The 26,347-nt window shown below is 42.3% G+C and overlaps 1 long non-coding RNA gene across 3 annotated transcripts in view; it reads left to right on the top strand.

Moving 5' to 3' along the window:
* LOC103307508 (uncharacterized) overlaps window positions 1–26,347 on the top strand; it is a 278,579-nt gene that overhangs the window by 58,217 nt on the left and 194,015 nt on the right. For 2 of the 3 annotated variants that reach the window (XR_510005.3, XR_010591592.1), the window contains 2 exons: window positions 3,880–4,074; window positions 6,389–6,464. This is a non-coding gene — a long non-coding RNA (uncharacterized LOC103307508). Of the gene's footprint in view, window positions 1–3,722; window positions 4,075–6,388; window positions 6,465–26,347 lie in introns of those variants that run through there. The other variant, XR_010591591.1, reaches the window with a different exon arrangement.

Genomic DNA, 26,347 nt, shown 5'->3' with positions numbered 1-26,347 from the left:
CTCCACTGCACAGATGTCAGCAGTGAAGGGGTTAAGCTCTAACCTGTATCAGTTCTTGCCTCAGACTGTGCTCAGAGCTCTTCAAAAGTCCCCAGATGCCAGTTTATTACATCAGTTATCCCTGCTAATGAATTCATATATTGGGTACTTTGTAGTAATGTCTCATCCATTCAATCCCAAATGTACTGACTAGTCCTTGCTCTGCATTATTTGCCTATAGCAGATTATTTGCCTGTAGTAGTTAGTGTGAAGGAAGCACGTTTCATTTCTGCTCTGATGCAACTATTTCTGAGGCTCTTGTGCCCTATGGAGCCTGAATTCTAAGGATATTGGGTTATCTTGCCCATGGGACCCAACAGGGACCGCTGGCAGGGAGGGACCGCTGAATCTGACTCCTCATTAAAATGATTATGCCCCAAATCTGAATTTTGCCAGATTCTGAATGGTGGGACCTCTTCACACCCTTTGCAAGGCCTTTCATCTTGCAAAATAAAATAAATTAGTAAATCTCCATTCCAATTGCAGAAGATAGAATCCAGGCAGCTCGCAAAAATGTGGAAATATGCAAAGTCAACAGATTGTTTCTGACAGTAACAACATCGCAATTGCAAAAAGCATCATCTGATTGCAACATACATGTCTTAAGCTTTGAGAACAGCAAAATTCACAGTGACACAGTCTCAGCTCTTGAATTCATTATTACATATAGGCTGGAGATTTGCAGTGCAATGTCTGATCCCAAAAGTGGCCCCAAAAGATGTGCTCTGCTACCAGGACAATTTCATTTAGGCTCATTATCCCCAAGATCTTTATGGGCTGCAAAGAACTACATTGCATAAAGCTGATCTATATGTTTCCCCTTATGACTTACTAGACTGTAAACTTCATCAGCTGGAAGTACCTATAGCTATATGTTCCAAAAAAGTTTGTTTTAAAAAGCACATGTGGTGGCCAAGTGACAACAAACTATCTCCTCTTGTACAATACTTAAAACCAAGCATATGAGGAGTTAAAGATATAATGATTCTTACCCTCATAACAAACACACACACAGTTCTTACCAAGTACAAATAAATGCATATTTCATCACAACACAACGTTAACTGGCCAATCTATCGGGTGTGGGGGTGGGGGTTGTTTCTTAATCTAAATATTTTATTTTAATGGTTAGTATTAATGAATTCATATACTTGTGAACTGACACTAGAATTTTGATAGAATGCTTTTAATTGATGTGTCTTAAGACTAAATGTTGTTTATGTAGTTTACAGGTAACATTGTTGATTTACGGTGAAATGATATATGGATATGGACTTGCATTTGAGTCTGGTCAGTATGTGTCATTGTGAATATGTATATATGATTTTTATACTTCTTCAGAAGGAGTTAATTTTATGTTCATAGTTTGAGATTTCTGTTGAAACAAATGTGTCTGAGGTCAGAGTAAAGGTTATATTGTGCTGTAATATGCATCTCTGTACTTGATAAAAATAATTGGTATATTATAGGAGCAATATAAGATCTATGATGTACTTAACTATTCAGTTACTTGCTTTTGAGTGCTTGAGTTTTGTAAAGGACGGTATAGTTGACAACAACATACTTATTTAACAAGCTTAAGGGTACGTCTATGTTGGAATAAAAGACCCATGGCATGGTCATGGCTGACCTGGGTCAGCTGACTTGGGCTCAGGCTGTAGGGATAAAAATTGCTGTTTAGACATTTGGGCTTGGATTGGCGCCCAAGTTCCTGGACCCTTCAGCCCTGTGGGGTCCCAGAGCTCAGGCTCCATCCCAAGCCAGAATGTCTACACAGCAGTTTTTCAGCCCCACAGCCCAAGGCAGAGTCAGCTGACTTGGGCCAGCCAACCCAGGCCAGCTACAGGTGTTTAATTGCAGTATAAGTGGTTTTTTGGGTTTTTTTTGGAAGGGGGGGGGGTTAAATGAAGAGTTTATATTTGGGTTTTTCTTAGTTTTTGAAAAAATATTTATATCTTTCTTCTTTCATGTAAGTACATGAAAATGCAGTGTTTCAATAAATAGGATGGAGGCACCAGCTTAATAAAGTAAATGAATATGCCATACAGCCAAAACCAAAAATGGCTGGACACTCAGATCATATTCCTCTAGCACTATATGGCTGAAATTGTTGGTGAAAGAGTCTGTCAGACAAAAGGCCCTGCCTACAAGCATCACAGCATCCATTTCTTTATACATATGTGGGAAAGCATTTGTTGATAGAGTGCATTGTGTGCAAGAAACATTCTTTGCCTTGGTCACTGAAAATAGTTCTCAGTGATGGGGACCTCCCAGAATACATGGTCAGCTTTTTTTCTCTTCTCTGTCAACTTCATGGATGGAGATCAGTGTATAGTTTTCAAATAATGGCAATTTAAATATTATTTTATCATTCCTGGACTGAAAAGTGAAAGTTGCACAACCAAATATAAAAATCTAAGTTTCAAATATGCTCTGTAATGAGGTTTTGTTGGTTAGTTATGGGAACACTTTTTAAAAGGAGCCATTTAAAAGCCTTCTAATGAGAAAAAGTACATACCCATTTTATTCAGAACACCTGGGGTAAAATTCTCACCTCTACCATGGTCCCTTTACCCTGCCTAAAGGGGCCGGCACCGTGTAATGGGGCTCTAAAAGCCCCAGGATCAGCTGCGGAGAATTCCCTTGGTGCAAGCACTGCAGATACATTAAGGATGTTCTGTTCTAATTATGGTCTCAGGGCAATATTATGAAGGAGAAAAACATCTAATTGCCCTTCATGGTACAGTCTAGCAATGTTTCTCAAACTTTTTGTGCTGGTGACCCCATTTAGACTTAAAAAAATCATGACCCCCCCACTAAAAAAAAAATGGCAACCCCCTACCTTCAGGGCCTCAGAGCTCAGGGCTTCAACCCCACTCAGGGCAGGGAGCTTCAGCCCCACTGGGCATGGGGCACAGGGCTCAGGGCTCCATGCTTCAGCCCCTCTCGGGGCATGGGGCTCTGGGTTTCAGCCCTGCTGGGGCTCCTGGCTGTGGCTTTCCACAAAGCACAGTTTGAGAACTGCTGGTCTGTAGTGGCTCAGCAACAGGACAGCAGCCACTGGAAAAGTTGGTCCAGATGTAAGGGGAGGAACTGGGGGGCCCAAGAATACTCTGAAATTTGAGGAGATTACAAATGGTAGATACCCACTAACACCAGGGTTGCATTATTTGCAATACTGATTTCCAAGAGTGGCAAACTCCTCCCTCTAAAAAAAGAACAGGAGTACTTGTGGCACCTTAGAGACTAACAAATTTATTAGAGCATAAGCTTTCGTGAGCTACTGCCCTAACTCCTCCCTCTGTTAACTAAAGAAAAGCAGAAAACAAGTTAGGCTTTTGCAGGAAATAAATTGCCAACCTGGTAATTGTGACTGACAGCATAATAGTCTGGACCAGTGGGTTTCTCTCACACTTTTTTTTTTGTATTGTCACTGTAAATAAAACAGTTGTTAGCAGAGTGAGATTAAAACAGTTTCCCTAAACAGACAGCAGCTGTTACACCTAACCCTGCTACTTGAATATAGTTTTTTCTTGTATACATAAGCCAAATACTAAGAGCCAGCATGAGTACTTCAACTCAGGCTTCACCAAACTCAGGCCAGAAGAATGTGTTTATATCAAGTTGTTAAAATGCCAGGTGTTCTGTATCTGATCCCTCTGCCCCTGCTGGGTGCACTAGTAATTAGGCAAATCAGTTCAGAGCTCTTCTCCACCCCCAACACTTCCAGTTTTCACCCAGCACAAGCCAAACAATTTTTTTTTCTGTTGAGACTTCAAATAGTTTAGTTGATGTCTTTAAGAAGTTCAATATTTGAGCCTCTGTACTTTTTGGTTGTAGCCAGGAGTGGAAGTACTAAAATATTGCAAGAAAACATGAAGTTTCCAACCAAGGGACCCTATTCTGTGAGGCATTGAGCATCTGTCTTCACTGGGCTCTGAAGACACTCAGCCCCTTCTAGGAGCTAGGGGTTCAGCATCTTACAGGACCAAGTTGGATGAGAAGGAATTTGAACTGGGTTCTCCCAGCTCTGAGGTGAGCTCCCTAACCACTAAACTAATTCTCTGTCTCTATCCCTATTAATATGAAATGTGGAACAGATTTAACAAAGGAGCTCAAGAAAGCCACATCAAACTAGCCTGGTAGTTAGGGCACTCACCTGAGGAGCAGGGAATCCCTGTTCACATACCTTCTCCTGGGGGGGGAGGGGCTGACTGAACTGATATCTCCCATATCCCAGATGAGAAACCTAACTCCTGGGCAAAACTTTATGTGGAGTTAGTCAGGCATGCTCTGAGCATGCCTATAGGATTAGGCCCCATGGGCATTCCTCTGCCTATCTTCCGCTTTCTGGCTTGAGGATTGCACTGGGGCTTAGGTGGGAAATAGGCACCTGGTGGCAACAGTGTCAGAGCAGAAATAACAAGGAATCCAGTGGCACCTTAAAGACTAACAGATTTATTTGGACATAAGCTTTCATGGGTAAAAAACCCACTTCTTCAGATGCAACAATGCTCTTCAGAGCAGAAATGTGGGTGCATAGGGAAATTTTACAGAGAAATATAGGCACCCAGTGAGTTTAGGCAGGGGTTTTGTGGATCACAGTGGTGTCTAAATCCTTTGTGGATCTAGCCCTAAATCACCAGCAATAGTCAGGCACAACTGCTTTCCTCCTGTGCTAGCTTGATTGGGATGAGGAAGTCAGCTGTGCTTCTGAAGTCAGTTGGAGCAGGTGGAATTCATTACCCTAATCAGGGGATAGAAAAGGCTGGGCTCCTCTCAGATTAGTGTGGGTGTTCCCAGAAAGGAGTATTTACTTGTCTGCCTCCCACCCCCACCCAGTTGGTTGATATGGATGAATGAACAGACCCCTGTCTACTGTTCCCTCTAAGCTGTGCACGCGCACACTGATCCTGAACCCTGCGCACACGGCGAAACACCATATGCACCAAAATTTGCACAGAAGCACAACAATTTACAAAGAAGAAATTTTTTGCGCACACGGCCTGTCAAAAATTTGAGGGAACAGCCCTGTCTTCACAGAGACTGCTCCTAAAGTCCTTATTTCAGTCAAACTCATTTGAAATAGAAACTTCAGGATGGGCACTATGTACAGAGTCCCACTATAACTGGAGAGGGGGTGTCTGGTAAGAGGTTCTGTCTCTCCTTTTCATCCTGGAAGTGGTGACAAAGCATCTCTTCACATCCCTGAGAGGTCCCCTACAATTGGAGGCTTTGGTCTCCAGTTTTTGCTAGGAGCAGCTGGAGTAAAAGTAGGAATCAGGGCTTTCTCCTTAGTACTGCTCCCCCTTCCTCTTCTATCCTGAGCAGAGGAGGAAGCGGAAGTGATTATTACCTTGTAATGCAGCTTTTAACGCTGTGGGGAAGGTGATAAATCCTACATTCTAAGAGGATTAGCACAGTGAAACCTACATACAATAGTGTAGCCAAGCTTTGCTGCAAGAAGAATTAAAATGCATTGAAACAATTGGGAACTTTGCTATAGGCTTATTGAAAGTGGCTTCCTCTGTGTTACCTTATGCTGTATTGATGAGACTTTTTCTAAAGTATAGGTATGCAAAATACTCTGACTCTTACACAGTATATTTTGTACAAGACTTTAGGGTGACCAGACAGCAAGTGTGAAAAACTGGGACAGAGGGTGGGGGGTAATAGGCGCCTATATAAGAAAAAGCCCCAAATATCAGGACTGTCCCTATAAAATTGGGACATCTGGTCACCCTACAAGACTTCCTTAAAATCAATAAACAACCTTTAGATTGTACGTATAAAATTGGTGTCTAAATGGAAAATTGCATCATATTTAAGTTCTGATAATTGTAAAAGAAGTACAATTCCATATGTGTCCTGCTGACTAGATTTTTTCCTTTCATTTACACCTGTTTTCCATCATCAAACATCTCTGGATTGGCTCCTGACTGAGATCTGAATCTGTCTTTTGTGGTCTTGTCTAGGTTGTACCCCAGCCTCTGATGTAACAGAATCATTGCCAACCCAGTGTAGATAAGGAAAGCAGCAATTTGCACTGATGGAGCTTAAGGTGATTTCAAGCAGGAATTGAGTGAGCGTCACTTCTACAAACTGCTGTTTTCTTTATCCTCACATGGGGTTTGCTGTTATGCAGTTATGTCAGTTACTGGCTGCTAATTGTTGGTATAGGGAGAAATTCCCAATGTAGATGAGGTCTACATTTTGTGTAGTAATGTAGAAATTTCAAATGTTCTTTATGCAGACAAAAAGCCTTGTTGGTTCTTTTCTTTTTATCTCAACTGGTTTGGGTATTTTGAATATTCAGTCATCTGATTTTTTGCTGGTTTCTTATTACTAGTCCACAAAGATGTGGTGAAGGACTCGCTGAGCAGTATGAAACTCCCATCTCTGAGTATCTGGGATTAACTTCTAAGGTGAGTAATATCCTCTGAATTCTTACATGTTTTGGTGTATTTATAGTATTTCTGTGCTGCAGAAAGAACAAGACTACTAATTTGGAGCCATTTTGTAGTTGACAAGTCATGAATGTGTAGCTCACATACCTTCTGGGTGCGGAGGGGAGAGAGAGAGATAATGTGTGTGTTTTAAATGAGTCTGCTCTACAGCCTTAGCTAGGAGACAGTTGGCTTTTAGCTCATGCAGTAGAGGCTCATACACTAAGTTCCAGAGTCTCTGTCTCGATCCCGCACACCGATAGATGTTACAAATGCAGTCAGAATCTTCTTATATTCACTGTTCAGTGATTAAAATATCAGTGTTTCATGGTTGGGGTCTACGTACAAAAAACCAAGACCGAACTAAAAAGCACAACCTTGCAAAATGAGACTGGTTGCTTTTGTGTTTTCAGTTAAGAACAAGTTGTTCCCATGATCTTTTCAGTGGGGAAAAATATCAAAGGGGGGGGGGGAGGAGTTAGAGAGGAAGGAGAGAACTGGGAAGCGAAGAGGAGAGAACTGGACTGAAGTTAGAAATGACCTAGCTGAAAGAGTGGGGCTGAGGAATCAGCAGGAAAGAGATGCTGTTTCTCATTATAAACAGAAAAAGGAATTGATACATATGCGATGTTTGCCAAAGTTTTGATTTCTCCAGGACTGAGCCCAAGATCCAGGTCCTGGAAGGATGGATCTGTGGTTTCTTTTTGCTGTCAGTGAAATGATTTGGAGTTTTGCAATGGAATGTAATGGCCACAAGATTGGGTTCCTGAACCTTTCTGTGTATTCTCACTCACTACTGGGACCAGAAAATGTCTCCAGGTGTGTGTGTGAGAGTAAGTGAGTGAGGGCTCCTAATGAGATCAGGTCAAAATGTGTCCTTTCCAATAGAAGCTTGCTACAATGGGGGTGTGACGGGTTGGATCACAGAAACCCCCTTGGGAGCTGCCACCTAATGTACCACGACTACCCCTGCTCCTGTTTTCCCCGCCAGCTCAGGACTCCAGCACCCTGTCTTGCTGAGCCAGACACTCCCGTCTGCTCCAACACAGACCCGGGGTCTGAATTACGTGCCCCAAATCTGCAAGTTTACCTGAAAACAGCTCACAGAAGTGTGCTTGTCTATAGCACTCAGATGCCCAACTCCCAATGGGGTCTAAACCCAAATAAATCCGTTTTACCCTGTATAAAGCTCATAAATTGTTCGCCCTCTCTAACACTGATAGAGAGATATGCACAGTTGTTTGCTCCCCCAGGTATTAATACATACTCTGAGTTAATTACTAAGTAAAAAGTTATTTTATTAAATACAGAAAGTAGGATTTAAGTGGTTCCAAGTAGTAACAAACAGAACAAAGCAAATCACCAAGCAAAATAAAATAAAATGTGCAAATCTATGTCTAATCAAACACTGAATACAGATAAGATCCTCACCAGTTCCAGAATGCTCCCTTTTACAGGCTAATCTCCTTTTAGCCTGGGTCCAGCAATCACTCACACTCCCTGTAGTTACTGTCCTTTGTTCCAGTTTCCTTCCAGTATTCTGGGGGGTGGAGAGGCTCCTTCTTTAGCCAGCTGAAGACCAAAATGGAGGGGTCTCCCATGGGTTTAAATAGACTTTCTCTTGTGGGTGGAGACCCCCCCTCCTCACTCCTATGCAAAGTCCAGCTCCAAGATGGAGTTCTGAAGTCACCTGGGCAAGTCACATGTCCCCGCATGACTCAGTCTTTACAGGCCAAAGCCATTATTCACATGGTATCTTGTATGTCTCCAGGAAGACTTCTTATCTGGATTGGAGCATTCCAAGATGCATTGTTCCCTAAGTGCTTCCTGATCAGGTACTTAACCTGGCGAATTCCTTCCTAAAGAAACTGACCAAATGCCTCACAAAGCTTACTTAGAAACCAAGCAAGTATACAGCCCATATTCTTAACCTCAAGTAGAAAATGATATATATGTACAAATAGGATGAATAGATATAGTAGACCATAACCTTTACGGAGATATGTTACATGGCACAGGCAGCACAAAACATATTCCAGTTATGTCATACATACATTTATAAGCACCCCCCCATAAAGCCTTATGGGGTACACTGTCACGGGGGGGGGAAGTGGGGGGACCTAGGGCCATAATGGTGAATGACCTGGTGTAAGTGGGTGAATTTCCATTAAAGCCATGGGCTTGCACAGGGGCCCAACACTATATGTTGGCCTTTGTTGTTGCATTATCACAATTTTTCTGTTTTTATTTTGAAGGGGAGTAGCGTTATTTTGATTTTTGATGTATCAAAAATAGGTCAGTAAATGGCTATCTATAAATAGTTAAACAAAAGGTTTCTAACTCAAGATGTATTTTTTTTCTGTATAATATTAATCAAAAGCATTATTTAAAAACATCCCTCTGACTTTTGTGAAGGATTCTGTAAAAATGGATCATCTTATTGTTTTAGATAATTTTCAGGTTGGTCTATTCAAGTCTCTCATTATCCTGCTCTTTGCTAGAAGTAGGAAAAGAAGGTATGCCACCTCTTGAATACTACATGCAGTTCTGGTTGCCTCATCTCATAAAAGAAATACTGGAATTGGAAAAGGCACACAGAGGGACAACAAAAATGATTAGGGGTATGGAACACCTTTCATATGAGAAGAGTTTAAGAAAATGGGGGCTGTTCAGCTTAGAAAAGAGATGACTAAGGGGGAATACAATAGAGGTCTATAAAATCAGGAATGGTATAGAGAAAGTGAATAGGGAGGTGTTATGTGAAGGGGTAAATAACACAAGAACTAGGAGTTACCCAATGAAATTAATAGGCAGCAGGTTAAACAAACAAAACAAACAGAAGGAAGTACTGTTTCACACAATGCACAGTTAACCTATGGAACTTGTTGCCATGGGATGTCGTGAAGACCAAAAGTATAATTGGGTTAAAAAAAAAAAAGAATTAGATAAGTTCATGGAGGATAGGTCCATCAATGGTTATTAGCCAAGATACTCAGGGATGCAACCCCATGCTCCAGGTGAACCATATGACAAGTTATGAATCACTCAAATCACCCAGTTCTGTTCATTTCCTGTGAAGCATCTGGCAGTGGCCAATGCTAGAAGACAGGACACTGGGATAGATGGACCATTGATTCTTATTTTCATAAGTTGCATTTGTTGGAGATGTGAGGAATATTTAATACTACTAATAAAGGCCCTAAAGGGTACAATAATAGGGCAGTGCCTGATTTATAGATCATCCGATCTAGTAGTAGAGAGGATTATGCAGGTGATAATTTCTGATCAGCTCTGCTAAAGCAGCTCTTTGGCTATTGGGGCAAGCGCGTAAAGAAAGAAAAATGTTTAAGGAGTCTTCAAAGCCTCATAGCTTATTTAGGAGTTAGACGTACAGGATCAAGCCCTTAATCTGAATTTGAAAGTATGCTGAAAAGCTTCTGACCTGCTAAGACTTTCAGTTCAAAGTTCTTTGCTTTTTCTACCACAGTTGGTGACACCACCACCTAGAGGAGAGAGGAAAGATTTCCTTGCAAGCCTTACACTTCTTTACTGCCAGCTTCTACTCCAATCAAAGTCAGTGAGAGTTTTGCAATTGACTTCAGAACTGCATGATTGGACCCTTAGTCACTTTAGTTAATTGTTAACTATTTGTATTGCTGTGTGTATGCACAGTGCCTAGCACAATGTGGCCTCTAAGTTCTAAAGTAAGAGACATCCTTACTCTGAAGAATTTGCAGCTTCAATAGATGAGGCAATAAGCAGTGGAGAAAGGAAGTATTATCTACATTTCATAGATGAGAAACTGATTTACAGAAATATTAAGTGAAATGCCCAGGGTCCCACAGGAAGTCTGTGGCAGAGTCATGAATTAAACGTGGATCTCCTGATTTCCAGTCCAGCTCTATAACCACAAGAGTTTGTGTTTTCATCAACTATGATAAAGCAAAGAAGGTACAGTGCCCTAAATTCAGGACTTAGCCAATAATTCCGTGCTAAGTCAAAGTCCTGCAGCCCTCACTCACATAAGTATTATCATAATCTATCACTTGAATAATGCTAAGTCTGCAATGTGCCTTTACAGACAGATATGAAGTTGAGTCCCAGGCCACCAAATGTTACAACTTCAAATGAATGAGATTACTCAATCCTAGGTCCTAATGAGATCAGAAGGAACTGATTTTTCAGATATTTGATTTGAAAATATATTTGACTGTTTCAATTCACTGCTCAAGAAACAATAAAGTAAAAATTATATTAAAGGCTAATAGATTATTCAGAAATAAACAATAATCAAGACTTAACATGGTGAAGAAAACTGTCTGCTTACGTGTGAAAACATTTTTCATTTTGTGAACCAAGATGCATTTTAGCTTTTAGAAAACTGCTGGCCAATTATGTTTGTTGCTATTCAACATATCTATTGTTGTGTGTCTGTTTTATATTACTCTAGTATATCAGGTTAATGATTTATTTATATTTTTTACATTTTTAAATATAAAACTTACACACTTTATACCTTGATCAATTTTAAAAATAGGAATGTGCAGTAATGAATCAAGATATCCTCATGTATTAGCTTTTTTAGTAGAGTAATGATGTGTAGGTTTTGCAGTTACAACACGATGACTACAAACAGTTTCTGACGTGTAAATTCAATGCCATTCTGCATGCTTCCATCGAGTTTTGCAAAAGAGAATTGGTCTATTTGGCTTATCCCACTTTGATTTTCCCAAGAAAATCAATATAATAAAGTAATTCTTTCCTGCCATCCTCCTCCGTGCTAAGCTCTTCTGAGAACAGTTTCTTCAATTATTTCAGGCTTTGTTTGCATTAAATCTTTTCAAAGGGACCCATGTAAATGTGCTACTTTAATAATGATGTCTTCCTATGAAATCAGCTAAATAAAATTTTACATTTAGAGTGAGTAAGAACCAGTTATGGAGAAAATTGTTCAATATCTGTTTCTTCCTCATTTCTCTTTCCATGCAAAACCTGCTGCAGCTATATATTGGGGTAAGAGTTTGCTGGTATTGTATGCATAATTCATTCTTTTGGCCTGCTATCTGCCCTTCTATTTTCTGGAATCCTACATATTTAGATTAGGAAAAATTATTCTTTACTGCGCTCAGTACAATTCGTTTGCAAGGAATGTAATGCAACACACAGCATACCATACTTAGAACAAAATTCTATTTTCAACTCTGAATGACAGATCTTGACTCTAATATACTCCCAGAGTTCTGCACATGTAAGGCGACCACAATAATAGAGCTGAGATCTGCTCTGTGGAGCTTGGAGCAGAATTTCTCTCTACTATTGTAATGATGCTTAAACAAATTGGATAGATGGATGCTTAGAAGATTTTTAATGTAACTATGGTGGGTATTTTGCCAGTTGGTAGGATTTAATTTAAAGTGGAATTAGCTGTTACTGATTACCACTTGGTTATATGGATCATACATTATTTTCCAAACCAAAAGTCATTTTTCACTGCCCCTGATGTGCATGCTCCTCGTTCATAGTGATGTGTGAACCTTGAGTTTTAGGAATTAGATTGTGGTTGCTGTCCTCTGTGTTTTAAGGCAGGAAAGAAGAATTTCACACCTTTCTGGGTGCTGCAGCTTGAGACAGCCAATTAGAGCCTGTCTTTGTAAAGTAGACATCTTGCTTCTCTGCCGCCTACCTGTCCAATTTGGGAAGTTTGCTGTTATATGAATATGGGTGTATTCTAGTGACGATTTGATTCAACTATAAAGACGGGGATTGTAAAGGAGTTAACTATGATATACTGTTGATTTTTTTAAAAACAACTTAGTTCAGTGACAGCAACAAAATTCCAGTTGATTTGACTTCACAATATATTGAGCAGTCTCACCACTGCTGGTGTGTCTGTACTAGGGGCTTGACACAAAGTTCACTGATGTGAATGGGAGTCTGTTAACTTCACTGGGGTATGTCTCAGGGCCTTGGAGCTAGCAGCTTAAAGTTATTGAAGAAACTTTGCAAGTGTATTTTTTGGGACCGCTCATATTTGAATCACTATTCCTCCTCCTCCCCCTCCCCCAAGGACACTAATGGAAGAACATGCCTTTGCTAGATAATTGGAAGTAGAGCTGGTCAAATAGGATTTGCAGAATATACAGGTTGGTAAATTTGGCTTTGTGAAGCATTCATGAACCAGCCCCATTATCTTTCAAGCCCATTCAGTATTCTAAAGTCACAAGTAAATAGAGCACTTTATGGATTATTCATGAAGTATCTGATGTTGGTATCCAAGCTTTAAAATGGTTACCCAAGACACCAGTGGATCAACATATGTGTTCAGTGTCAGATTTGACTGAATATATATTTGATGTTGAACTCTTCTGTTGACCAAATTGTGTAGACCAGTTTCAAAGCTGTGTAAAAAGCTTGAATACTCCAAGGTTCTGAGACAGCAGAATTGAGCAGAAGCCCTCGTATGGTATTGCTAACCGTAGGGTTACCATATTTAAAAAATAAAAAAAGAGGACACTCCACGGGGCCCTGGCCCCGCCCCTTTCCCACCCCTGGCCCCGCCCCAACTCCGCCCCTTCCCTGCCCTAACTCCACCCATTCCCCGCCCATTCCCCAAATTCCCCGCCCTAACTCCCCCTCCTCCCTCCCAGCCACGCGAAAAGGGCTGCCCAAGCGCTACCGGCTTCACGGTTTGCCGGGCAGCCCCCAGACCCTGCGCCCCTGGCCGGCGCTTCCCCAGCACAGCTGGAGCCCGGGAGGGGAAGTGCCCAGCCGGGGGCGCAGGGTCTGGAGGCTGCCCGGCAAACCCGTGAAGCCGGTAGCGTTCGGGCTTCGGCAGCCCCCTTGCCTCCGGACCCTGCGCCCCCGGCCGGGCACTTCCCCTCCCCGGCTCCAGCTGCTGTGCTCCTCCCCTGACTCTTCGGCTCTGTTTAAGAGCCGAGCTGCCCGAGCGCTACCGGCTTCGGCAGCTCCCTTGCCTCCGGACCCCAGCTGCCGGAGCAGAGCAGCTGGAGCCCGGGAAGGGAAGTGCCCAGCCGGCGGCTTGGGATCCGGAGGCACGGGGGCTGCCTGAAGCCGGTAGCGCTGGCTCGGGCAGCTTGGCTCTTAAACAGAGCCGAAGTCTGAGTCAGGGGAGGAGCAGAGCAGCCGCAGGAGAGGAAGTGCCCGGCCGGTATTTTTCCCGGACATGTTCGGCTTTTTGGCAGTTCCCCCCGGACGGGGGTTTGATTGCCGAAAAGCCGGACATGTCCGGGAAAAGCCGGACGTATGGTAACCCTAGCTAACCCCAAGCGTTTAAACATCAAGAGTCAGGCCTTCAGAAACATTAGACTGTCTTAAAATGATGAGATGTTTAAAGAAGATCTATTTTGGGGTTCCTTTTCTTTGCTCTTTGGCTTGCATCTTAGGTTACACTTGGGTCACATTTTCAAATTTTCCTCCACAACCAGGAGGACTAGAAACTTATCATAATTATAATTAATAATAAACTAAGGTTCTCATAAAACCATAAAATTCAAGGGCCTGGGACTTTTAAGAGAAACACCAAAAGTCATAATGTTCATGACAAATATACAAGAATTGGGAATACAGGTAGTATTCAAGGAATATGTCTGATTCTCCCTCTTACTACCCCTAATCCCCCAAGAACTGACTTGGTGATGCTCTGTTGCTTGTCATTTTATCTCATGATACCAGTGACTGGCTAAGAATTTGGGGCTAAACTTCGTGCTTGGGAATGTGTGTATCTGTGTGCATGCATGTGAATTCAAGAGCAGACACTGGCCAATTGATTACCTATAATTACACCTTTTCCACTATATCTTCACATTTTAATACTATTAGTAATGGTATAGGGAGGAAATGAAATTCAAGACCGATTAACAAATGTAGGTAGGATTGATTCTACAAACACTTGCAAGACAGAACTATGTGCATCCAGGAGACAAATACCCAGATATAGGAGGGCAGAGTAAATGGCAATCTGCTGCAGCTACTGTGACCTGATGCTGCGGAAGTGGCTGTGGAGAAGCTCCATATTCTTGGGCAGGGCCGGCTCTGGCTTTTTTGCCGCCCCAGGCAAAAAAGCCTTCTGCCGCCACCCACCCCTTGCCCCCCCCGGCGGGGAGCACAGCAGGGGAGGGCGCTGAGCCCGTCCGCGGCCCGCTCTCCCAAGCCGGAGCGCCGCGGGGAGGGCGGCAAGCCCGGCCGGAGCCCGGCTCTCCCTGACCGGGTGGAACGCCGGGGGAGGGCGGCCCCGCTCTTCCCGGCCAGCCGGAGCGCCGGGGGAGGGCGGCGAGCCCAGCCGAGGCCCCGCTCTCCCCGATCGGCCGGAGCGCCGGGGGAGGGCGGCGAGCCTAGCCGCAGCCCCGCTCTCCCTGGGTGAACGCCGCCCCCCTCCAAGTGCCGCCCCAAGCACATGCTTGGTGGGCTGGTGCCTGGAGCCAGCCCTGTTCTTGGGGCACGAGAGGGCGAGAGTTAATTAAATTTTCATCCCTACAAGAATCTCATGCACAACACATCTACAAAAATATAGTATTTGACCCTTGATATTTGGAGTATCACAGACAACACATCACAAGCCAATCCCTGTCTGCTAAACATCTCTTACTTAATGGTACTACTACAAAAAGAGAGTTTCCTTTTGTTTCATCGCTTTGCCACTTCAGACAAGATCCAAGATTTATGAACGGTTTATAATGGTTGATGAATGGTTTATTCAAATCTGTAAGAGTACTTTGTCATTTTGTTCATTGTTACGGCATTGTACTTTCAGTGACAATCAAGTTACTTACTGCACACACTAGAATTGCATAAAATATTTTGAGGTGGAAGGTGGAAGAGTTTGTTTTGGCCCTCAGGTTCTAATGCCTGGATAATTACCTCTGTATGCCGCCATTCTCCCGTGGGCTTGATCCCCTGCTTCCTTATGACAAAACAAAACATTATTGAAGCTGTGCCATGTGGCAAACATCTTGCAATAATAATGACCTTTGCACAGGCCTCTCTGAGACAGTGTCCTTACGAGTTTATAGAATGTTTTATTCCAGACAATATCATTGTTTTCAGGCAAAGTTTTGTGTCCACAGAGTTGTCAAGTTCTCAGTATTTTCTAGTTATCTGTTTTGTGCTCAGGATTCCATGAGTTGAACACCAGCATTCCCATTAAACTGTAGCAGATAACTCAAACCAAATCTCTGTGGTAAATCTGCTTTCAAGCACCTGGTGCATTTCCTCTAATGAAGCCTTTTTCTCTCCATGATATGAATCCATTAGACACTGAGAAGCTTGAGTATGTAAAATATTTTGTTTATCTGGATCTCCTCAAAGGTACTGTCTGTCATCATAGATGTCTGTAGTAAATATAGCAACAGTATTGCTGAAAAAGGGGATAATGTAATAGGCAATTAGATTTATGGCAAGCATAAACTGTAAAGCTTCTAATAATCATAATTCCTAACTTCAGTCATAATACCAGTATTAAAGTCTAGTTCTTCCAAGTGTTTTGTTTCTAAAAATATCTTAATTGTAATTTCAGTGTTTTGCCTCCATTACAGTACCTCTAGATTGAAAGCAAAATGAGCCAGTCAAATGGAGACAAATATATGGGGGAGGGTGGTGGGGGGAGAGATGAATTGCTGGCTTTCTGTGTTGTGCAACTAAAGTGGACAAATAGGGAGTCAAAAATAATTGTCAGACCAAGAGGAAGTTTATATGAGACATCAGATCAGTACTGGGCTGGGGGTAGAGCATGTGAGTGCACAGAGAGAGCTAATGTTGAAAAATTTGAAATGTCCCCACTATATTTTAAACATAATTTAAAACCCTCGTAGAAAAGCAGCAATTGTCAGCTAAAATGGTATAAAGGGAGGTTGGTAGCAGGACTCTTATTAAAAATAAAAAGAAGAACAGGAGTACTTGTGGCACCTTAGAGACTAACAAATTTATTAGAGCATAAGCTTTCGTGGACTACAGCCCACTTCTTCGGATGCATATAGAATGGAACATATATTGAGGAGATATATATACACACATACAGAGAGCATAAACAGGTGGGAGTTGTCTTACCAACTCCCAGTCTCTAAGGTGCCACAAGTACTCCTGTTCTTCTTTTTGCGGATACAGACTAACACGGCTGCTACTCTGAAACTTATTAAAAGTAATTACTTTTATAAAATAGGGCTTCTAAAGAGTTTCTTTAAATACATATCTCTCCTTCACTCCAGAGCAGTTCATTGCTGTTTGATTGGTTGATGGCATAGACCCAAAGCTCAGAACTGGTTGGTGACTGGTGGGTATCTCATGTTGGATCTTGACACAGACTTAATTGTTTACCAGGCTGAGTAATTCTATGCTTAGTTTTAAGGTACATGGCATCAACTCTGTCACATGTGATAATTTTTACATCCTTTTGGTACTGCAGCAAAGAAACTGCTGTTACGATTTCATTTCTTTTTGTTCTCCCTGTAAGTGCACCAAAATTCTGTAGGCAGCAGATTGGCCATGCCTACAGACTTTCCAGCTCAAACGAATATAAAGCAGTTATTAGTCAGTTAGAGAAGCAGGTTCCCTTTGAGGAACTGCAGACAATTAGTTTTACTGTATGTGGTTGATAGTACTGTCATTTTAATTAAAAAATCAGTAGAATCTGTTTTATAGAATTTTTGAAGTGTTGCCACAAAAACAAGCCCTGCATTGGTATCAAAATTTCCAGGCTCCAAGCATTGCACCCTTATAGGAGACTGAAAAATGTAAATGTGCCATTTATAAGTTGAAACACGCCTTTGCAAAGAGACTACATTGGGGTAGAGGCTGGAAGTGTAAGGGATGATTAGATGAGGTCAGGTGAGCATCCCAAAATTTGAATACTTATCTGAACCTGCTCTTCTCCCTCCCCCCACTCTCTGCGCAAAGATCCTTTCTCTCTTTCTCTTCCCTGGTCATAAATCTGTCTCCTCTGGCTAGTACATCATCTCCTCCCTACAATTTGTGACAGGCACTGAATCGCTCTCTGCGCCTAACCTCCAGAGTTCAAGTCATTTTTTTTCACACTTTCACATCCCTATGACCACCCTGCATGCACCACGAGCAAGCTATGACTTTATTACCTTTGATGTTCCCATCATAGGGCTCAGTCCATCTCAGGTTTCTGTTATGCCTGCTGTTAGCTTTGTGCCAGAGTAAATTGCTATTTTCTGACAGGGAAGCACCAGAATTAGCAAGAGATTAAACTGGCCAGGGTTAACAGATAGCATATACCTCTAAAGCAAAGACTAGACATATGGTGGAGCCCACGGTGAGATCATTGAATGTACTAGCTCAGCGGTTCTCAAACTGTGGGTTGGGACCCCAAAGTGGGTCGCAACCCCATTTTAATGGGGTTGCCAGGCTAGCATTAGACTTGCTGGGGCTTGGGGCTGAAGTCAAAGTCTGAGCCCCACCATCCAGTGCCGAAGCCCTCAAGCTTCGACAGGGCTTGGCTTTGGCTTCCCCCGTGGCGGTTCGGGCTTAAGTCCCCCTTCCCAGGGTTGTGTACTAATTTTTGTTGTCAGAAGGGGGTCATGATGAAATGATGTTTGAGAAACCCTGTCCAGCTACAGTGGGGGGTGAGATTCTATGGCCTGCACTGTGCAGGAGGTCAGACTAGATGATCATGATGGTCCCTTCTGACCTTAAAGTCCATGAGTCTATGAGCTCAGAGACTAGTTTGCAAGTGTCTGGGGGGAAGGGTTTGTTGGAGTTCTCAGGGAGGGAGAATATATGTGCTGGGTCTCAAGAGGGAATGTTTTTACAGGAGCACAGTAGAGAAAAGTGGTGGTGCTGGGGTGTTCAAGTGAACTGCTCCAAACCTTAAACCAGTTTTGAGGGAAAGGGTTTGGTTTAGACAAAGAGGAAGGTTTAAGATTGAAGAGATTTATATTCCTTGCTCTACTGCAGAGCTTCCTGTGAGGTTTTGGGCACATCCCTTAATCTCTCTTTGCTTTGATTCCCTCTTCCCTAAAATGGGGGTAATATTTATCTACCACAGAGTTGCTGTGAGGCTTTCTGAGATCTTCAGTTGCAAGGTAATATATAAATACAAATTACTATTTCTGAACCAGGTCACCAATTGTAATCTTCAGTTATTCTTGCACAAAATAACTTTACTTTATTAAATGTCACTTACCCTTAATAGAATAAAAATATTAAGGGAAGATGTTCCTAAACATTCAGATAGATCTCTATTGCATTGCTATGTCTTATGCCAGAAGCTCTTTCTTTGAAGGATACTGCAGGATATTGGCTGTGGGATAGACAAGATGACTTTTAATAGATCTTTTGTATGTCTGGTTCAGATGATTTTGATTAATAGATTCAGGACAGATGGGACCATTCTGATCATCTAGTCTGAACCCCTGCATAACATAGGCTATTGAATTTCACCCACTAATTCCTGCCTTCGGCTCAATATTTTGATTGAACTAAAGCATATTTTAAAAAAAGATTTCCAATCCCGATTTAACAACTTCAAGTGATGGAGTATCTACCACATCCCTTGGTAAGCTGTTCCAATGGTTAATTACTCTTATTGTTTGCTTGATTTTTTTTAAAAAGCATTGTTTCCTGTCTGAACTCTTTTTAGCTTCAACTTTCAGCTATTGGATCTTGTTATACCTTTGATAGATTAAAGAGCTGTCTGCTAACAGATAAATATTTAGATAATTATCAAATCTCACATTAGCCTTCCCTTTGATAAGCTAGACTGAGCTCCTTAAATCTCTCATTGTAAGATATTTTCCAGAACTTGAATCATTCTTACAACTTTCTCTGTGTCCTCTTCAATTTTGAAACATGTGGACCCTAGAACTAGGCCCAGTATTCCTGTAGAGGTCTCAACAATGCCATATTTTGAGGTAATATCACCTCTCAACCCTGGCACAGTGTTTCCCTGTTTATACATCTGTGATGGGATCCAGGGGTACAACCTGGAACTGGGGTTCCCTGTACCCCCTTAACTCTCCAGCGCTTTGCTAGTGAAAAGCAGCAAACCCCTCCGGGCAGTATTATAACTCAGTACAACAGCATGTGGAGCCCCACACCCAGCTACATTGTGTGAATGCTCCCTGAGCCACTCACAAATCACACAGAGAAAGGCACTCACAAATCTCCCAAGCCCCTAGCCTTGCATCCCAGAACTGTACCGTCTTCTCCTGGTCAGAAGCCTGGTAAGTTCATTACCCAGTCCACCCCTCCCTCAATGTGGAGAGGGCACACCTGAGCCTTTGTAAACTGAGCTGAGATTTCCCAAGCACTTCAACCAGACAACACTGTTTTAGGTAAGATATAAAACAGATTTATTAACTACAGAAAGATAAAGTGATTATAAGTGGTATGCACAAAAGGTCAGAGATAGTCACCAAAGAAAATAAAAGGTAAGCATGCAGTCTAATTCTTAAACCTAATTAGACTAGGCTGTATTTGGATCAAGCAATTTTTCTTACCTCACTGGATTTTGTAAGTAGGTTACAGTTCTTAATACACAGGCTTCCTCTTTAAGCCTGGGACCAGTCTCCTCAGTTCAAGTCTTTGTCCTCCCAGCATTCATGTTGCTTCCAACATAGGTGGGGGGAGAAAAAAAGCAAAAGCATGATGCCACTGTCCCCTATTTTATATCCTCATTCCATGTGTCTGGAAAACACTGCTGAGTTTTGTTGAGCAATCCCACACTGTATGGTGCTTTACTTATAGAATTGTAAATCCCTTGTTTACAACTCCCCTGCTGATTAATGATCACTTAACATCCTACTGGGGTGGATCACCACCCTTGTTGTCAGTGGGGAACTAGCAATAGAGACTCTCAAATTTGGAAAATATTTCAGTAACAACCATACTGCAAAATTTCATAACTTCATACACACTAATGGATATACGTATTTGGACAGATCAGTGGGTTTCAGTAGATCACAAATTTTCATATGATATCTTACATGGCATGCTTTGTATGAAATATATCATAATTGTATGCTGGGGTGAATATGGGGGTTCCAGGGTGCTGCTTTGAGGTACAGAGTGCCACAACAGCCAAGAATTGTGTTAGCCCTTTTCACCACAGCACTGCCCTGGGAGCTCATGTTCAGCTAGTTATCTACCATGACCCCATCGACTGACAGACACAGCTTTTCAGGATAAAGTGCAAGATACTGTATATATGGACTATATTTTTTTGTTCCTAGACATACTTACATTTGGTTGTATTAAAACTCAACCATCTTACCAAGTGATCCAGATAAGTGGTACAAAAGATCTGTTCTCCTCATTATTTATCATCCCATTAATCACTGTGTCATCTGCAAACTTTCATCAATGATTATTTTTTTCTAGTAATATTATTGGATAACATTGGACCCACAACATATCCTTGCAAAACCTCGCTAGCAACATCTCCACTTGATGAATCCCCATTAGCCATTATGTGATAAGATCTATTAGTTAGCCAGTTTAATCAATTTATTATGTGCCATATTGAATTTGCATAGTGCTAATGTTTTAATTAGCACTAAGTCAAACAGCATACAGAAGCCTAAATATATCAACCAATTCTGTAAACTCATCAGATAATTTTGTGTCTGATGACCTATTTTCTATGTTGATTGACATTAATTATAATGCCACTATTTATTGATTGAGTCTCCTATCAGTCGTTCCATTATTTTGTCAGGCTAGGTAGCCTATAATTACCCAGGTTATCCCATCTAACCTTTTCAAATGTTATCACAACATTGACTTTTCTCTTGTCCCTTGGATCCTTCCCAGGTTTCCAAGATCACGTGGGTTGCATGTTAATTCTGGACTAATTCTTCAAGGTACTTAGGCCCAGATCCTCAAAGGTATTATTTAGGCACCTAGTTGAGGACCCTTACCCCTTGGCTAGACAGGTCTATGATTGTGTAGTGAGGCTTTCAAAGATTTTTAGTCTCTCTCTATGTATTTAATTTTGCATTTTGTCAGTTAAACTACACATCTCTTACATGGAAATCATTAACATATAATTTATGCCATGTGCTCACTGGAGTTAGAACTTTTGTAAAAGAAATAATCCCTAATATGAATAAAAATTTCAGCACTACATACAGTAATAGAAATGCTTTAGATGTTTGTGATACACTGGAAAGGTTAACCTTTAAAAATGTTCTTTTCAGTTTGTATGCCTTCAAATGGCTTCTGAATAAGTTTTCTTCAGCTGATTGCTTCTAAGAATTTTGCTGTAACATCCAAATGACACATATTTGTAATTTTAAGGTATGAAAGGTTTGGCAGGAGAAAAGGCAATTGAACTCTATATGAAATCTATAGCCCTTAGGAGAAAATGAACAAGGAATAACAAATTCTTTCATAGTCTGCATTGGTACTATCAGTAGTTACCTAGCACATGGAAAAGAGCATAAACATTCTGCCATCATTCCATGTGGGGAACCCTCTTTGACATCAGTGGGGAGTGTTATGTAAAAATCAGTGACTGTATTTGACTCGGGGCTAAATCCATTCCAGGTGTTAATGATATGAATGGAATTACACCACTGATAAAATTGGCCCATAATAACTAGTTCTCCGGGGTTAAAATCTGCCACCCTTCTTTATGCAAAATTCCCTTTGGCCAGGTGTACACTAGAAACTTGTACTAGAATAGCAATATTTTGTGCAGGGGAGAGGGAGCTGGTGACATATTTATACAATCAAAAGCCCTAGTATAGACACAGTTATACGGACATTAACGTGCCTCTTGTTGTTGTTGTTGTTTTTTGTATAGTTTATTTTGCTTGCAGAATGAATACAAGCTATATTGGCAAAAGCATTGTTTTGCTGACGTATGCTGCGCCTACACTAGGAGGGTTTTGCTAGTGTAGCTATATTGGTCAAAATCCTTACGTGTAGACGATGCCATCAGTGTCATTCAGTGAGAGTCTTATTGGATTATAGACTGCAAGGGATATCAGCTTTTTCCTATGGGGTATTGCCTCCTGATCCTGCCTGCCCGGTCAGTTACTGTTTTCTACACCTGCAGCCTGTATGCAAAGGTTTGAAAATAACCCAGCCTGCCTTAAGAGGGCTAATACTCTCTCATCCTTTCCTTTCAATAATGCATCCACAGACTATGTTAGAATGTGCCAGGGGCTCCTACAGCGGCAAAGAGAACAAAATCCATCTTCGATTGTGTGATTGCTTTCCTTAAGGGCTGATTGGACTCTTTGCATCCATGATTATTAATTACTGTCAGGCCAACGTTTTCAATGATTAATTGACCTTGTCTAGTTAAAACAATAAAGGCCATTTAATAAGCACAACACAAATGGAAAGGAGTACTCTTGTCTATATTTCTGAATGATCCTCAGCGATATGACCTACCTAAACCTAGTGGGAAAGCACTGAAGCGCACTAGCAATTTTGGCAGCTATAAAACCAAACAGCTTGTGTTCCTTCTTGCTGAGCACGCTGTATAGGCCAATTAATTACTTACTTTAAAGAGGTCCCCCCTTCATTCACGGCAGGCTCCTTGCTTTTGCTCCTAATTAAACCCTGATTCTCCCTGAATCTTCTACGTAAAGGGCCAGATTTCTCGTGTTGGTGCAGGGAGTATATGTGTCACTTCTTTGTGACAACCAGGTTTCCTGCACTGGGGGAAGGAGGATGGGACTCAGCCCAAGAGACGGGTTGCTGCCATATCCCTTCCTCTAAATTTCTACCTAGGGATTTGGGTCAGATTTATTTTAAGGTCTGGGGAAGATGCACTGAATTGGTGCATCCTCCAACCCTGCTCTCCAGACCCAAATCCTTGACAGTGCCAGTGACTTTTTAGACATGGTTGGCCTCCTTTCCCCTGTGTGAGGGAGGCTGTGACTATGTTTCCAATGCCACAACCTTCTTCTCTTGTGTCCACCTGCCTTCTCTCTCCATTCCTCCTCCAAATGAGAAGTCAACTGTTCAAGCATTGTTTTACTAGCTAAAGGGATGCTTGTGTGTTTCCTGTGGTGTATGACCTCCCTCACTACTGCCACACGTTCATGTCCTACATGCCTGCCACATGTACAGTACTTATTTTTCATTGGACCCTCTTTCTGACTCTCTGCTCTGTTTTTTCAGTCCATCTATTTATTTTTAACACTTTCTCCTCAGTATCCCTTTCTTTTTTCTTTACACCTGACTTTTCTACTTCCTGATTTTTACAGCCTCTCTGAACTGGAAAGTAAATTCAATAATGCTCAAGTCTAGTTTCAAAACCCATGATACTTGAGGAAGGTTGAAATTGGAAAAGCTAGTTCCTTTATTCCTCGTTCAAATATTGTACCTCCTTCTTGTGGTAATGTCACTCCCATTAAAGTGTTGGAGTTCTTGATTACTGTAGCATGTACCTGCCTTAGCCGTTTGGTTCAGCCTGTGTGTTACTGCTTTTCTTCTGTGTGTATAAAATAAAATGTAGTTATCTCCAAAATGTACAGCTAAAAATGAAAAGCTTCTGCAGTATTTTATTATTTCTAAGTACTATACTGTCCTCTCGATTTACTTGTGTAAATTGACCCCTCCCTTATAATATAAAAGAATAAATAAATTGAGTGACCTATATATAAGCTGACTTACATTTTTCCACCAGTGCTCTGTCAGAATGGGTGAATTACTATTGTTTGTTTGTTTGTGTTATCAGAGCACCTAGGAACTCCAGTCACAGATAAAGACCCTATCCTGCTAGATGCTGTACATACATAGAACAAAAAGTCCCTATCATCTTTTACAAATATGATTTAGAAATCAGCCCAAACAAATTGAATTCAAATTTCATAGCTGTGGCCTTCCTCTATCAAAGGTCTAAAATGGGAACCCAAATCTGAGCTCTTCTAAACTTTGGTTGTGAAATCCTGATTATATTAAAGTGAAAATTTTACTATTGACTTAAATGGGACCAGAATTTCACCTTGGGTCAGTTATGACCCAAAGAACACACCTAAATATGTCTGACTATCCTTCTTTGAAGAAGAAAATTCTGATGTCCACAATTCTCAATCTACCACAGTCGCATTGATTTGAACTTAGTAGGTTTGTTTTGGTTTCGTTTGGTTTTTCTTTTGGGGGGGGGCGGGGCGGGGAAGAGCCTGTTGGGGTAACTGAGAACAAGGTCTAGCTTAGGGTTACCATACGTCCGGATTTTCCTGGACATGTCCGGCTTTTTGGGCTCCAAATCCCCATCCGGGGGGAAATCCCAAAAAGCCGGACATGTCCGGGAAAATCGGGACCGGAGGCTGGGCCGGGGGCCAGCGGTGCCTAGCGGGATCTGGGGGTCAGTGGGGCCGAGTGCCGGGGGCCGGTGGAGTCTGGGGCCGAGCGCCGGGGGCCGGCGGGGGCCGAGCGCCGGGGGCCGGCGGTGCCTGGGGCCGGCAGGGCCAAGCGCCGGGGGCCGGCGGTGCCGGGTGCCGGTGAGGTCTGGGGCCGAGCGCCGGCAGTGCCGAGCGCCGGGGGCCGCTGAGCGGGCCGGGGGTGCTCGGCCGGGGGGTGCTCGGCTGGGGGCCCGGGGGGTGCTGGGCGGGCCAGAGGTGCCCGGGGCCGGCACCCCAGGGCCCGAGCCGACCCAAGCTGGAGAGGCCGGGGGGGCCAGACTGGGCCGCGCCTCCTCCCCCCACACCCCCCTTACCTGCTTCAGGCTTCCCGCGAATCAAATGTTCGTGGGAAGCGGGAGGGGGCGGAGTTGGGGCGGGGACTTTGGGGAAGGGGCGGAGTTGGGGCGTGGGGGCGTGGGCGGGGCTGGGGGCGGGGCCGGGGGCTGTGGACTGTCCTCCTTTTGGAGGCTGAAAATATGGTAACCCTAGTCTAGCTTAATACAGGCCAGTCCAAGGTTTCAGTGGGAGACGCACTAGAATTTAGTCTTGACTACAATGTCTGAAAAGAAATCCCTTTTCCCCCCTCCTCCTCTTCAGAAGATCAGTAAACGTTTGTGGATCACTGAAATCAACTGCTGAATTGCATGATCTTATTTAATACTCTAACTGGAATTGTAATTGGCATCATTTAATATCTGACAGCAAAAATAACCTGGAGACAATAACACAGGAAAGAGCCCTTATAAAGTATTGTACAGCAGCAATTTTTTTTAGCTCAACATAAACTTTTGGGGCAATTGTAATGCACTGTAGATGACATGGCATGTCAATAAAATTGACTTAAACATGTTGACTCAAACCCACAATTAGAGCAGAATTGGCATCACTAATATATGTAAACGATAGGATGGAAACCTAATTTTGCAAAACAATAATGTTTTGTAATAGTTTACAAATGAAGCTTTTAAAGTCTTATAATTGGCCTATTAATGTACTCTATCTAATGTCTAAAGCAAGCCAACTTGATCCTTTCCTAAGCAACAGAAATAAAGTTCTGACCATTTTAAATCAAGAGGTTCATAGGAATACATCCTTAGCTGAAGTAGGGATTTGAAAAGAACTCCCTGTGTATCTCTCCCAGTCTTCCCCAGTAAGTTTGGACAGGAGAGGGGAGGGAAACAAGCAGGCCAATGCCAGAGGAAGCAAGCTGACCTAAGGAGAAAGGCTATCTGTTTGGGAAGAGAGATCCTGGATCCTACAGACTACCCCGACTCTAGCCCAAAGGATGCTCTAAAGTGGTGAAGAAACAGAGGCAGAAAAATGAATGTAAAGTTTATTATTTTTGTACAGAGCTGTATATTTCTGGTATGATGAACACATTATTGCTCTTTATTTAGAATTCTCTACCAAGTGTTTGTGCATTATATGTTACACCTACCATGTGGCTCTTTGAAGAGGGAGGCTAGAAGGCTCACACCTTTGGGTAGGGTTCTGGGAGAAGGAGTGTGTAAGCTATGGGGGTAA

The sequence above is a fragment of the Chrysemys picta genome, chromosome 11, assembly GCF_011386835.1.
Source record: "Chrysemys picta bellii isolate R12L10 chromosome 11, ASM1138683v2, whole genome shotgun sequence".
NCBI classification, from domain to species: domain Eukaryota; kingdom Metazoa; phylum Chordata; order Testudines; family Emydidae; genus Chrysemys; species Chrysemys picta.
The sequence above is the reverse complement of the archived record's forward strand: the minus strand, read 5'-3'. Positions and strand labels throughout refer to the sequence as shown.